General features: G+C 49.3%; 1 long non-coding RNA gene across 6 annotated transcripts; it reads left to right on the top strand.

The window, feature by feature from the left end:
• Nucleotides 1-241: 241 nt before the first annotated feature.
• Nucleotides 242-14,602, top strand: LOC115514841. 6 transcript variants are annotated; one of them, XR_003969099.1, is made up of 7 exons: nt 254-1,432; nt 3,044-3,277; nt 4,785-4,912; nt 10,224-10,369; nt 12,621-12,805; nt 13,327-13,529; nt 13,760-14,602. It is a non-coding gene; the product is annotated as an uncharacterized LOC115514841 (long non-coding RNA). The 6 variants fall into 6 exon arrangements; XR_003969098.1 differs by lacking the exon at nt 10,224-10,369; XR_003969100.1 differs by lacking the exons at nt 4,785-4,912; nt 10,224-10,369 and having other exon boundaries at nt 13,332-13,529.
• Nucleotides 14,603-14,964: the final 362 nt, after the last annotated feature.

Here is a 14,964-nt window from a genome sequence, read left to right as displayed (position 1 = left end):
CCATCAATTGATAATTATTGAAAGGGTTAGATATGGTTATCGGATTCATTATACGAGTCTCTCTTTGTATGCATACTTCTGAAGTTTTCCAAACAATTTCTGGCAAATCCAACCCCTCCGGGCCCAGGTCGAAGGTAAGGAGGAGAGAGAAAGGCAGGCGGAGCAACTAACCATAGAGGCGCAGACTCCTCCCAGGTTCCTAGAGCGGACCGGAAGTGACGCCACAGAGGGAAGCCTAGCCGTCCCGCTCGGCGGTGGACTCGGAGGTGGCTGTGCGGCGGGGAGCTCCCGCGGAGTTGGACGCCAGTTCTTCGATCCCGGGGCCCCAGCCGGACCCCCTCTGCGCTTCGAGGCTGCTCGAGGAGGGCCGGGCTTCGCAGCCTACAACCTGACGAGGGCGGGACGTGGGGGCAACTGTCGTGGACGTGGGTCTGGGACACGAGCTGGCCCCCCACGGTCCCTGTCCTCGCTTGGGAAGCGGCCGGCGCGGGGCAAGGCACGGAAGGGCCTCTCCTCGGCCTTTGGGAGGGAACCGAGTGCGCGGATGACCGGGCCGAGAGGCGACCCTGGCCCGGGAGCCGAAGGCACCTCCCCGCCCCACCAGGGGAGGTCCCTCCGGAGCAGTGTGGCCTTTTCCCTGCCGAGGAGGGTTCGGGGTCTTGAGCGGTAGGTGCTGGAGTTTACTGCCCCAGATAACAGCATCTTCTGGAAGAGTATTCCGTGGGAGGCGGAAATGTGGCTGCGTTCAGGGACCGACGATTCTGGGCATCGGATGAGTACGAGATGGTAGTTATGGGGCGGGGGTTGGGGGGACAGGTGGTCATCACTACTGCAGCCCCTCTGTCTCAACAGCCGGCCTCGACCTTGAGATCATCTGAAGTGTCCGTGTGCGGACGGTGGTGGTCACGCCTGGCTGCTGTCCGAGCCCCCTCTTTATTCCGGGCAGAAACCCTTCTTTGACGCGGTTCCTGGTGGAGACGTTGTGGCTTAACCGGCACTTAATCCGTTGGCCCAGGGAAATTTACCAGCACGGTACTGAGTCACAAACTTGGGTCATACAAGCAACGAGTAGAGGGAAAGAATCTTACCTCTTTTTATCGAATTTGAAGAACGCCGCGATATCTTTCTCGGTTTAAGCAGAGTTTTCTTCAGCAAAGGTGGAATCCGTATAAGGATTTCCTGGCACTGTTAGGAGCTCGGTGATGGAATCTTAGTATCTTTTCTGTCAGGAGTTAATGTGGAAATCCAGCGATGTTCTTGAAAGCTCTAGTGATTGGGGGAAAAAATGACCTTTGTTCTGTTGCAGTAATTACAACAACAGGTGGAGGAATTGTATGCCAGCTGCTCCTGAACCGGTTTACACGTGTGTTCCTTCATCCTCACAACCCTGAGCGAGAGATGCTTTTGTTAAATCCATTTTCACGCTGGCTCGGTGAGTAGTTCAAGATCCCATCGCTAGTAAGTGGCAGAACCCAGGGTTTGAATTCATGTCCGTCTGACATCAAAGCCTGTGTTTTTTTACTGTTAAGCCAGTGGGGTGCTTCTGCTATAGGCTCTCATTTTTTTTTTTTTTAATTTTTAAACGTTTTTTTAAAATTTATTTTTTGAGAGGGACAGAGACAGAGTGAGCGAGGGAGGGGCAGAGAGAGAGGGAGTCACAGAATGTGAAGCAGGCTCCAGGCTCTGAGCTGTCAGCACAGATCCCGATGCGGGGCTGGAACCCACGAACCGTGAGATCATGACCTCAGCCGAAGTCGGATGCTTAATCGACTGAGCCACAGGCGCCCCTTATATATATTTGTTTTTGAAAACCCAATTTATTCATGTGTTTCAAAATGAAAATAATAAAGAAGGTACACAGTAAAGTCTCACTCCTACCCTCCCTCCCATCCACACCACTCCCTTCCCCGGCATAGCAAACAGGGAACCGTTGTTGTTAGTGTTTTTAGTTGTCTCTCCAGAATTCCCTTGTGGAAATACAAGCAAATACAAAGATATGTTATTTTCACTCTTTCTTTTTTTTTTTTTTTTTTTAAAGTTTGCCATTTATTTTTTTTTTAATTTTTTTTTTTTTCAACGTTTATTTATTTTTGGGACAGAGAGAGACAGAGCATGAACGGGGGAGGGGCAGAGAGAGAGGGAGACACAGAATCGGAAACAGGCTCCAGGCTCTGAGCCATCAGCCCAGAGCCTGACGCGGGGCTCGAACTCACGGACCGCGAGATCGTGACCTGGCTGAAGTCGGACGCTTAACCGACTGTGCCACCCAGGTGCCCCTCACTCTTTCTTATATGTTATGTGACACTCGCTTTTTTCCACTTAACGTTATATCTTAGAGATTTCCGTATTAGTAAAGACAGTTTATTTATTTATGAATAAACTATTATGATACATTAGGTATATATTTTGGTCTTCCTCCATGGTTCTTGGCTCGTAGCTCCCAAAACCTTTGTCATTTCCTAAGAGACTAGAGTAAGAGGGGCATCTTTGGTTATAATATTTGGTGTTACACTTGGTTCCTGAAATAGCTTTTGAGTGCTAAATGTGAAAAGAGTATCTTTTATTATTCATCACGAACTTCTTTCAGCCACACCTGAGCCTATGTTAATGAAGTGACTTTTTTGGAAAGCTCTAGGAACCGGATTTTGAGATTAGAGTATTGGAACTTTCAGCTCTACCCCCTGACCTCCAGGAAGGGAATGGGGCTGGAAGTTGAATCGACCACCAGTGGCCAACGCCTACATGCTGTGCTGTCTGTCTTGTATCCAAATTTGTTTCTCCTTTGGTTTCGCCACCGTAATAGCTAGAGAGCCAGAAAGTCTTTCCTTCCCCAACTCCCTTGTAGTTGGAGTAGCTGGCACGTGACCTGGGTCTGACCGTTGAGATTCAAGTGGAAATCACTTGTGAGGGGCTTCTAGAAACATTTCTTTAAAGGGAGTGACTTCTCTAAAGAGAGTAAAGTCTTTGCAAAGGTGGAGGGTGACTTGGCCGTCATGCTCCATCACCTCCTTAGCCTGTGCTTTGCTCTCTATCTGGAATGCAGACAGGATTCCGGGAGGAACAGAAGCGCTCATGGGTCTGTGACGACGAAAGCCATAGGACAACGGCAGTTAAGCAAGAAGACAGAAGGTGGTTGGGAACTTCGTGACTTTCTTGAACAGTGGTGCCAGCTCTAGATGATTTACCTGAGGACTTCTTGATAAATGACATACTTACCCCAGAGAAAAACTAGACTTTTCTGTTGCAGCGAGTCCTGTCCTAACTGACCACCCGGCGGGTAAGTAGTAGCCCCTGCTGTGTGCCACGGCACTTGTCACCACGCTACGTACTAGCCCCGAAAGTCCTCGTAATGATCTCATGAGATAGACCGGACGTTCTCCAAGCGCGGTCCCCGAGCCAACAGCGTTAGCATGACCTGGAAACTCGTTGGAGATGCAAATTTGGGTGTCTGACCCCAGACCTTCTGAATCAGACTCTGGGAGCAAGGGTCCAGCAATCTGTTTTAACAAGCCTTCTAGGTGATTCTAATGCATACTGAAGTTCGACAGATTCATCTCTGTAGATAGAGTACTGTCCCCATTTTACACATAAGTAGACGGAGCCGAACGTAAGTGACTTGCCAGTGTCCTAAAACTAGTAAGACGAACTACTAGTGTTTCTATAATGACTACGTTACATCCCATGTTAAGAACTCCTATTCTAGAGAAGTGATCTCCAGAATTTGAAAGCATACCCCTTTGAGAGATAATAGATAATGCACCCCCTTGAACATTTTTACATTGACCTATAAAATTCTGTCATCCATTAAAAGAAATAATTTGCTTTAACATCTGAAATTTTACATCCTCGTCTTTTGTGCCTGAACTTGTATTTTCATTCGCCACCCCACAAAAATAAATTCTACTGTAACATGGCTGTTTTTGGTCTACCCTGTCTTCTCTGCAACAAAATAGTATAAACAGTGAACTTAATTTTTTTTTAAAGTTCCATTGACCATAATAACTTTAAGAGTTCATTTGCTTTCAGCATTAAGTTATAATTTTTATTAGTGTAAAATCAAGTCATTGTGGATATATTTGATTATTAACTTATTTGATAGGTTAATAAAGTAAAATTGAGTTGCAAATTCACTCTTAATGAGATGGATGTGGCTAAGATTTTCTAATTAATGCATGTATCTGTGGATGAATATTCCTCATTGCGAGAATGGGACAAGTTCAGTATCAATTTTATGTCTATTTTCATTACTGTAGATGAGAGACTATATCAGTTTATGTGAATCGGTAGGTAGGAATTCAAGGATTTTGAAGTAGGAACGCTATTCTAATTTTTCCGACACCTGCATTACATGCCCAAATCACATTATGCGTCATAAAAATGTTTGTTACTCTGATTCTGACAGCTGGGTTAGACCCTCCTCACTTCTGTGCAAAGCAAATAGAGTAGAAACCATTTTGTTACAAGTCATGTAAGGCTCACTTGCTCACTGACGCCGTTATCTCAGGGTCCTCTCACGAGACGCTTTGAGGAGGCTCTGCCTCTTGGGTCAGCGTGAAGGGTGTGACTTGGGACGGCTGGGTGGAGAGGGCTGTGACGAAAGGGAAGGTGGGAAAGCAGCAGGTTGCGGGCGGATCGGTCACGAGTCTCGGGGGAATCCACGGTCACAGGCTGGTTCCTTTACAGTGTCTGCGTCCACGTGTTCCCAGGGGGGCACGTGCGTCCGGGTTTGAAAACTTCGGGAGCTGAGAGATAGCTCTCGGAATCATCGCTGTTATGTTCTACAGAGTTTAAACGGATAGATCCCTTCAGGTTTGAAGTCTCTCACTTGGGAAGTACGCGTTTCTGCAAAGAACAACACGGAGCCAGCCTGCAAATCGCGAATTGTACTCGGGCGTCAATACACTGCTGAGAGGTGATTGTTCTCACTTGAGTATCTCGGGGGCATCTTTAACCTTCACATATTTTGGGTAAATATTCAAATGGTCTGAATACATCCTAAATTCTGCAGACCTCTTGTCCCGGTAGCAGCAGTCACAGACCAATTCTTGAGTTCTGAGGGAGTAACCTTCGCGTCACTTAGGCCTTCTGGCCTCACCTCCGAAGGGGGTTTCTGTGGACTCAGCACGAGGGGAAGTGAGTTGAGAATCCCAGGTGTTCAGCCTGTTTCATTCTTTGCTGGCCCCACACCCTCCTGTAGTTTCTCCTGTGTCTGTACGAACTTGCTTTTCTCTCATCCGTCCCTAACTGATTCATTTCTTTTTTTATTGTGGAAAGAACACTTAACGTGAACTCTACCCTCTTAAACGTACAATAGATGGCCGTTGGCCGGAGGTCCGTGTTGCACAGCGCATTTCCGGAGCTTGATATCTTCCTTGACCGGAACCGTGTCTGTGGTAACTCCGTATGACCCCCGGCCCCCGACAACCCTCGTTCTACTCTCATTCTGTGAATTTGACCACACTGTATTCCTCAAATCGTGGAATCATGCGGTATTTGTCCTGAAGTGGCTTATTTCACTTGGAATGCTACCCTCAGGGTTCGTCCGTGTGGTGGAATAGTGGGCAATGCCACTGTTTCAGGGCTGGATAACCTCGCGTTGTCTGCAGAGACCAGGTTTTCTTTATCTGCTTGTAAGTCTAGGTGGTGTTCACATCTGGGCTACTCTGATCATTGTTGCAGTGGACACGGGAGTGCTAATCTCTCTTCCAGACCCTGATTTCGTCTCTTTCGGAGAAATCCCAGAAGTGGGGTGGCTACCGCGTGATAGTTCTGCTTCTAATATTTTGAGAAGACGCCTTCCTGTTTTCATAGCAGCCGCGTCATTTCCTTCCTACCAACAGGGTGCGGGTGTTCTGTTTTCCCCACATCTTCACCAGCACCGTTGTCCTTTTTTTTTGTCTTGTTTTTTTGATGATAGCCATCCTGACAGGTATGAGGTAGCATCTCATCGTGGTTGTGTGTGTGTGTGTGTGGTTTCGATTTGCATTCCCCTGATGATTAATGCCATTGAGCATCTTTTCATATACTTGTGGGCCATTTATATATCTTCTTTGGAGAAATGTCTTTTCAAGTCTTTAGCCCATTTTTTAAGTGGACTGTTAGTTTTTTGTTTTATTTATTGCTATTGAGCTGTAGCAGTTCCTTACGTATTTAGAGAATTACCCCTTATCAGATACATGGTTTGCAAATATTTTCTCCCATTCTGTAGGTTGTCTTTTTGCTGTGTTGGTTGTTTCCTTTGCTGTGCAGGGCGTTTTAAGTTGATGTAGTGCCACTTGTCACCTTTGGCTTTTGTTGCCTGAGCCTTTGGTGCCTTATCGATGAAATCCTTGCCAAAACCAATGTCATGGAGCTTTCCCCCGTGTTTTTCTTGTAGCAGTTTTAAAACCTCAGGCCTTACGTATAAGTTTTTACTGTACGTTGTTTGGTTTTTATATGTGGTGTAAGATAAGGGTCCAGTTTCATTCTCTTACGTGTGAATATTCAGTTTTCCATCACCATTTGTCGAAGAGACTATACTATCCTTTCTCCATCTTGTATTCTTGTTGAAGATCGGCTGACCGTAGATACATGGCTTTATTCCTGGATTCCCCACTCTGTTCTTTGGTCTGTGTGTCTGTTTTTATGCCATTACTGTACTCTTGATGACTGTATCTCTGTAGTATTTTTGAAACCAGGAAGTGCGATGCCTCTGGCTTTGTTCTTCTCAAGATTGGTCTGACTCTTTAGGGTCCTTTGTGCTTCTGTATGAATTACAGAATTGTTTTTTCAGTTTCTGTGAAAAATGCCTTTGGGATTTTGATAGGGATTACATCGCTTCTGTAGATCTCTTAGGAAGTGTGGACATTGGGACAATATTAAGGTTTCCACCCAATAGGAAGTCTGTGTGTAAGTTCTTTGTTTCATCTTTGTTTTGTAGTGTTCGGTGTACAGGTGTTTTATTTCCTCAGTTAAGTTTTTTCCTGAGTATTCTTTTTTGTAATAAGCGGGATTGTTTACCTAATTTCCTTTTTGTAGAGTTTGTTATTCGTGTCTAGTAGCACAAATGAGTTTTGTGGGCTGATATCATATCCTGTAATTTTATTGAACTCATCTGTTCTAACAGTTTAAAGTTTTTTTGATGTTTATTCATTTTTGAGAGAGAGAGAGAGAGCACAGGTGGGGGGGGGGCAGAGAGAGAGAGAGAGAGGGAGGGAGGGAGACACAGGATCCGAAACAGGCTCCAGGCTCCGAGCTGTCAGCCCAGAGCCTGACGTGGGGCTCAAACCCACAAACCATGAGATCGTGACCTGAGCCGAAGTCGGACACTTAACTGACTGAGCCACCCAGGGGCCCCTATTCTAACACTTTTTAAAATGGAGTCTTTAAAATTTTTCTCTATATTAGATCGTGTCTGCTGTAAACAGGGATCATTTTACTTCTTCGTTTCTGATCCGTATGCCTTTTCTTCCTCTTTCTTACCTAATGGCTCTGACTGGGGCTTCCGGTACTGTGATGAGCAGAGGTGGCAAGAGTGGCCGTCCTTGCCCCGTTCCTGATCTTAGAGGGAATCTTTCATTTATTCACCTTTGAGAATGATGTTAGCTGTGGGCTCATATTTGGTCTTTATTACGTTTAGGCACATCCTTCTAAACCTAGTTTGTCGAGAGGTTTTATCATGAGAGGTTGTTGAGTCTTGTCAGATGCTTTTTCTGCACCTCTTAATTAGTCCTTTATTCGGTTAACGTGGTGTGTCAGGTATTCACTGACTCCGGTCTGTCGACGATGATGAATATCCTTGCAAACCCAGCAAGTGTTTCCCAAATCTACCAGTTTTGGTGAGTCGAGTTCTGGGTTCCCCTAGGATGAAGAAACCTTTTAGTTTTTGATTGCTTAAAAAGGGAATTTGGTGGGGTGTGGGGGGTGGGGACTCAGTTGACTGTCCAACTCTTGATTTTGGCTTAGGTCATGATCCCAGCCGGGGATGGCGGATCGAGCCCCGCGCAGGTCTGTGCACTGAGCATGGGGCCTGCATGAGATGCTCTCTCTCCCTCTGCCCTCCTCCACTCACTCGTGCTCTCTCTCTCAAAAGAGAAAGTTGGGGGCGGCGGGGGGGGGTTGTCCTTGCATTGTCGCTAGTTGGTGGGTCTGTGGGGAGAAGGGATCCAGGGTTTCTTGCTCCAGAAACACCATCTTTCTTCGTGTGCCTTGACCAAGTCAGCCAGCTCCTGGAGTGCGGCCCAGGTGCTCGTGGTGGACTTTTATCCCCGCTGGCCACCTAGCTCCAGGGACCGCCCCCTGCTAGTGCCGTGGCCATCCCGGAAGCTCAGCTAGTTCCTCGCAAAGGAGCTCTGCCTCTCGACGGGTCCAGTTTTGGCGATCCCGCTTGTGATTTATCATTTCTGAGTGCTGGTGCAGTCATTCTGTGACGGGCTCGTTCATTCACCCGGTATTACAGGTGACTGCGTGCCAGACTGTTCTAGGCGAGGGGGACCCAGACCAGGTCCCTGCGCCCGGTGACCTTACGGGCTGGTGGGAGGAAACAAAAAGTAACCCTTCCGCTGGAAAAGAGCCACGAAGCAACATAAAGCGGAGTCAGCGGAGGGAGGAGGAGGAAGGACAGCAAAGGCCCCTGAGCAAAGGACTGAATGTCGATCAAACAACACTCACACGAAAGTGCTAATGCGGGGAGGTGGGCACTTAAGAGACTCCATCATTGCCTTGGCCTTGTATTTTGGAGGCCTGGATCTCAGTTGCTTAGTGGGGACAGAGAAGCCAGGAAGGGGGGCGGGGGGGAGGGGTCCAGAAGTCTTCCCCGCGCTCGGGTGTTGTGACACCTCCCCCGCCCCCAGCCCCGAATCTGTCAGCTGCTCGCCACTTACTCAGTGACCCTGACGTCGCTCTCAGTCGCGTCTGGACTTGTTCACAAGCGTGGGGTCTCCTCCTCCTTCCAGAGCAGAAAAAGGGACACTGACAAAGGATGGCTTTGTGTTGAGCGAGTGCAGAGAAAGAGAACATGAGAACATGCACTGTGCTGGCAGAAGCAGCTTAGATCGTAATGCTGGGTCCGTAAGGATTTCCCCACTTTATGATGTCACTCCGTGGGCCACCAATGAGCAGGCACAGTGGCCTGTGTTCTCAGTCTCCGACTGGTCGTTCTGCCCACTTCCTCACCAGAGCCGGGTTCTCTCCTGGTGACCCCGCTTCTCCTGCTGGCTCCTCCCCAGTGTGTTAGCCCCTTGCTCCTCCTCACCTCTTCCAGACTGTTCTCTCCCCCTCCGTAAAAACTCCTAGCCTGGAAGCTTTTCCCCAGGACTTGGCCACACCTTCTCCTTACTTTTGCTGTCATCTACAGCCCGTTGGGATAAGTCCTCCCATTTTTTGAAAATGTAAGCCCTTGGAGTACTCCACTCTGATACGACCCCTGGTGTGATTCTTGGTGAGGTTAGTACCCGGGAAGGCCGTTCCCAGTACTCCTGGCCTCCCAGCTCCCTGGTCGCTCATCCCGTGATCTTGTCTCCGCCCCTTCCTCGCAGCCCCTCATACGGCCCAGGCTCAGACCAGGGCTTTCCAACCTGCGCCTCGGCTCACGGCCATAAATCTGTCTTGCGTGCAGACTGTACGTGCGCGTGTGTAAAGTTTGGACGTTTTGTATTCCACTACTTGCCTTTGCTACTTACAAGTAAAAGGTAGAAAGTACCAAATGTGTGTTTACTCATATTTAAATAAATTTTAAAAACTCAAAACGAACGATGGAAGCGCAAAGTCAGAAAGGTTCGTTGTGACCTCCAGAGCCGATCTGTCCGTCCACAGCGTCTTGCTGCGGAGAGCTGCAGGTTTAAAACTGCCTTAGACATGGTTAGACCCTCAAGCGTCTCGCTCTGTCCGTGACCTCTTCCCACTCATCCCCTCTCAGGCCTCAGCTCTATCAGCCCCCTGACCCCCGGGCACCTGTGTCCACTCCCCCCTCCCCCCGTGTTGCCCACCCCCCCTTGTCACGTCCTCACTTCCGCCTTACCTGACGCCATTAGAGCCACCGTCTTGCACACCCCCTCAACCCACCTGCCTCGTCAATACTCGTATGCAATGCCAACCCATCAAGGCATTTCTGTTTATTCACTGCCTACACCCATACAGTGAATGAAACTGGAAAAAAGCAGGCTGACTTGTCTAGCTGTAAACTCATGACCGTAAACCTTGAGTGAGCCCTTCGTGCTGCCCCGCGATCCCACACCATTCCCCAGCCCTCTCTTCTAGGTAACTTCTCACCCGTCACCGTCTCCAGAACCTCCTGCCCCGTGCTCACCTCGGCCAGGACCTTCCGTCTCTTCCTCTGAGAAAATAGAAGACGTTTTCCACACAGTCTCATGACCTCATCTATGACCTCACGGTGTGTGTTCTGCCTTTCTTCCTAGTTACCGTGGGTAATTTGCTCATCCTCTCATCTGGGGCTAGTCTCGGGAATATTGCCATCTCCCTCAGGTTACCAGGGTCTCTCTTCTGCGTGTAAAAAAACAAAAGACCTTTTGATCCCACAAGCTCTTCAAAGACTTGTCTATTGTTATTGTGTCCGTCCGTCCTCTGTCCGTTCTTCCAGGGGACCTCCTCTTCCATCCGTCTTTCTGATGAGCTCTGTTGGTCCATTCAAACAGCGTCTGTCAAGGTCGCAATGACCTTTTCATTGATGAATTGAGGATCCGTTTTCATTCCTCACCTTACTTGTCTTATCGATGACATTTGGCACAGACGTTTCCTCCTTGAAACATCTTCTTATGGCTTCAGGGACACCCCTCTCATTTGGTCTCTTCCTACTTCACTGGCTACTTCTTCCCAGTCGTCTTCGTTGGGTACTTCTGTCCCTGGGTCTCTAAATCCTGGAAAGCCCTCGAGCTCAGTCCTAGGATCATTTATCTCCTTGGGCCACACTGAAACTCACTTACTCGCGATGGTTTTAATTCCCATGTCTCCTGGGGCGCCTGGGTGGCTCAGTCGGTTAAGCGGCTGACTTCGGCTCAGGTCATGATCTCGCGGTCCGTGAGTTCGAGCCCCGCGTCGGGCTCTGTGCTGACAGCTCAGAGCCTGGAGCCTGTTTCAGATTCTGTGTCTCCCTCTCTCTGACCCTCCCCCGTTCATGCTCTGTTTCTCTCTCTCTGTCTCAAAAATAAATAAACGTTAAAAAAAAATTAAAAAAAAAATTCCCACGTCTCCTGACATTTCTCAGATTTAAATCCCTGTGTCTCTACCCTGGACCTCCTTCTTAATCCCCATGCGAGTATATACCATCGCCTGACATCCTTGGACGTCTAAAAGGTATATCTGATGTAACGTGTCCGAAATCAAACTGCTTCTCACCCCCTTGTGCCTGCAACTTGATCTCACCCATATCAGCAAAAAGCAACGTGGTCCTCACGGATCTGAATCCAAAACCTTGAGCTCATTCCTGACTCACATGTCTAATCCATCACTAAGCCCAGTGGCTCTACCTGCCAAGTAAACCCAGTGGGAGACTGGCAGCGCCCTCCTCAATAAGCACATGCTCCAAACCACCATGATGTCATATGGTGTCACGATCGCAGTAGCTCCCTGAGTCCCTTGCTTAAACCTTGCCCAGTAGTCTAATCATAAAACAGCAGCTGAGTGAATCCACAGAAATGTGAGTCCGACCTTATTTCTCTGCTGCAATGGCTTCTCGGAATAAAACCAAATTCTTTAACGTGACTGCTGGATCGTCCAGTCTGGCCCTCATCACCTTGGTGACGTACTCTGTCTCCACTCCAGCCGCGTGCGGGCCTCCCTGCTGGACGTGATACATGACTTTACTGTCATATGTATTCACACAGGCTGCACACAGTTTGGACATGGGGGTTGGGTAAGCTTCCAACCGAAGCTTGGGCCTTGAAGGATAGATTCACACTGGCTGATGAGGGAAGAGAAGCAGGGGGACCGGGTAGATGGGGACGAGCAGAGCCCAGGGGCTGCACCACTCTTGGGAGATCTCCCTCTGGCAACCATATTTGTTTGCAGACCAATACCAGGCATCTGGAACAGTGTAGGCACCGCAGTGGGAAGTCAAGACATATCCGCTTACTAAGTGAATGAGATACTTGGATGGTACTTGGTGAGCAATGGGACAGAAGGTTTAAATGGAGCCCATACCGGAACTCTTGCCTATACAGGATTTGGGAGACAGTATGGTGAACTTTTTTTGGCAGAGAGGTTGAATTTTTGGAGGAAGTAGACAGAAATAAAGCTGGAAAGATAGGGTGAAGCTGGATTAAGGAAGGGCTTGGATGCTACTCAAAGGATTACATCCCATGTGCTGGGGAGATTTTAGGAGCCTTCTCAGCAGAAGGACCTGATAAAGTTATGGGGGGAGAGGCTGTCGGTCTGCGGTCTGGATTGGTGGGGATGACAGCCGGCCCGGGAGAGGTGTCAGAAGGCAGTATTACAGAATGTCGGGCATGACATGGGCATAGGGTATTTGTTAAATAAGGAATTAAACTGTGGAAGGGTTATTGGGGCCAGGATGGGAGATTCAAGAAAGTTTTAGGAATGACGGATCATTAGGAATTGTTTTGGAAGGGTAAGGAGTTAATCTGGAGAGTCTGGGGAAACTCCCCCCTGCCCCTTCCCTTTCTTAGGTGATGCCTTTCCAGCGGTGGTTTAGCATGAAGACACCGAGCAGAGACATGGTCCTCAGCTGTCATTTCCTGGCCACCTCCTTGGTGTGGTGGTCTTTCCTGGTGTCCTGGGTGGAAATAGAGCTGCCTGGAAATAGAGCCTTGTCAGCACGCCCTTCGAAGCCTGGGCGCCCGGCACAAGCCAGGTGAGACGAGGTTCGACCTGCAGCCTCAAGTCCCCTCCTCCCCAGCTCCCCCACAGCCGCTCCTGCCCGGCCGACACCCACCCGCATTCACGGGCTCCCCTCGCCTGGGGCCTGGACAGCCGGGGAGTGGGTCCTAGAGAGGGAGGGCTTCTCAGACTCTGCCATTCGGCCCTGGTTCTAGCCTCCTTAACACTGGGTGGGATTTTCATGGTCAGCGCCCTTCTCGGCTCGCTCGTTCCGCTTGAACTTTCTGTTGCTGGTTATTCCCTGAGGCCCAGAAACAGGGTGTTTCCTATGCGTTTATCTTCACCGTCAGGGGTAAGGACAGGCAGGAGCGAACTCTGAACGTCTTGCCCTTGGGTTAGAGGGAAGATTTTAGCTTGATGAGCTTTTTAAAAAAACGTTGAGGAGAGTGCCAAGGAAAAGAAAAATCTAGGAGAAAACAGTGGTCTCCCAGGAGACATAAAGCAAATGAGGGACAGTATGGAGGGCGGTTTGGCTCACGGATCACGTTTCTGCAGTGGAGCCGTGAAGTGTCAGCACAGGCTGATCAGAAGGTCTGTCTCTCCACCGTCTCGGGTTGGCGCGGGCTCTTGCGTTCCTCTCGGTATCTACGCACTATCTGCAAACTTTGGAAGTGGCTCGGGGACCTGGTCCGCCAGAAATCACCAGAAGTGTCCGTCCTTCATGCACCTGTCCGGCTCGGCCATCTTTCTCCTGTCTGGTGAGTGGTCATCGGGTTCTGATTGAGGAAGGTCAGTCAGCCTCCCGGGAAGTGGATGAAGCTTGTTTCTTTGGTCTTCCTTTTCCTCAGTCTCAAGTTCCGTCAGTAGTCACTCTCCTTACTTTCTCCTTTTCCTCTTTGGTTCTGAGCATTAGTGTCCCTTATGGTGCTTGCCCATGGTTTCGGGATGTATGTTAAAAATTTTGTTCTTACTTGATTTCTTCCTGCAGTTCGGTTTCGCAGTATAAACCCCGGAAGTGGGATCGAGAACCCGCTCTGCACCAAACGCACTTCGGACAAGGGGTAGAATGCAGAATACGGGGAAGAATTACTTCCTTTCTTGACAGCAGAGTGTACAACGTAACACGTAGGACCAGCTGCACACTTTGTGAGGCCCAGGGCAAAATGCAGCTGTGGGGTCTCTTGGCCGAAGGTCATCAACCATTTCAAGAAAGCGACGGCAGAGCAGGAGGCCCCTCTGGGTGCAGGGCCCTGCGTCTCCGTCCCAGTCACACAGCTGGACGCCGTCAGCTTGGACGTTGTGTCACGGGGTGGTCGCAAAACCACACCTTAGTCTCTGGGCCTGTTCCACTCCTTGGAAATTAGAGACCGTCTCCACCGGAGTCATCGGTATGGCTGTTTTCTTAGGAGCCCTCTGCCTTCACAGTTCCCAGGGTTTGGGAGCTGTTTTAAAATCTCAACCAGGATTTGGAGTTTTAAAATCTCAGCCAAGCCACATGGACACCGTGTCGTCAGAAGACCCAAAACGGAGCCGGAAACCAGCAGAGAGAGTGAACTGAACGAAGAGGGCTCCCTACCCGCAGCTGGCGATCTCTCAGCCACCCACCCCAAAGGCAGTGTCCCCGACTCTGCCCCTTGTTCTGTGCAGGTGTCTTTGTGGAGCCCTGGATCAGAGGTGCGTTTCATGGTGGAGGAAGCGAAGGGGTAGAATTGCGTGTGAAGAAGCAGGCAGGCGGTCTTGTACTTTGGTTCCTCAATTACACAGATGCCTCTTCTCCATTTTCTCTACAAATGTGCACTTACTGGGCTGTTTCGTAACAGTATTTCACTGTCTTTTTTTTTTTTTAATTTTTTTTTTTCAACGTTTATTTATTTTTGGGACAGAGAGAGACAGAGCATGAACGGGGGAGGGGCAGAGAGAGAGGGAGACACAGAATCGGAAGCAGGCTCCAGGCTCCGAGCCATCAGCCCAGAGCCCGACGCGGGGCTCGAACTCACGGACCGCGAGCTCGTGACCTGGCCGAAGTCGGACGCTCAACCGACTGCGCCACCCAGGCGCCCCTCACTGTCTTTGACAAAGCTCTTCCTCCATCTGTGAAGCTGAAGTTCTAATAAGAATCTTCCTCCCTCTGGGAGCCTTGTGACCGATCATCTTTCCCCACAGTGTCGTTTTCGGCGAATGCCGCTGGCGGGC

Source organism: Lynx canadensis, chromosome B2 (assembly GCF_007474595.2).
Source record: "Lynx canadensis isolate LIC74 chromosome B2, mLynCan4.pri.v2, whole genome shotgun sequence".
In the NCBI taxonomy this organism is placed as follows: Eukaryota; Metazoa; Chordata; class Mammalia; order Carnivora; family Felidae; genus Lynx; species Lynx canadensis.
The sequence above is the reverse complement of the archived record's forward strand: the minus strand, read 5'-3'. Positions and strand labels throughout refer to the sequence as shown.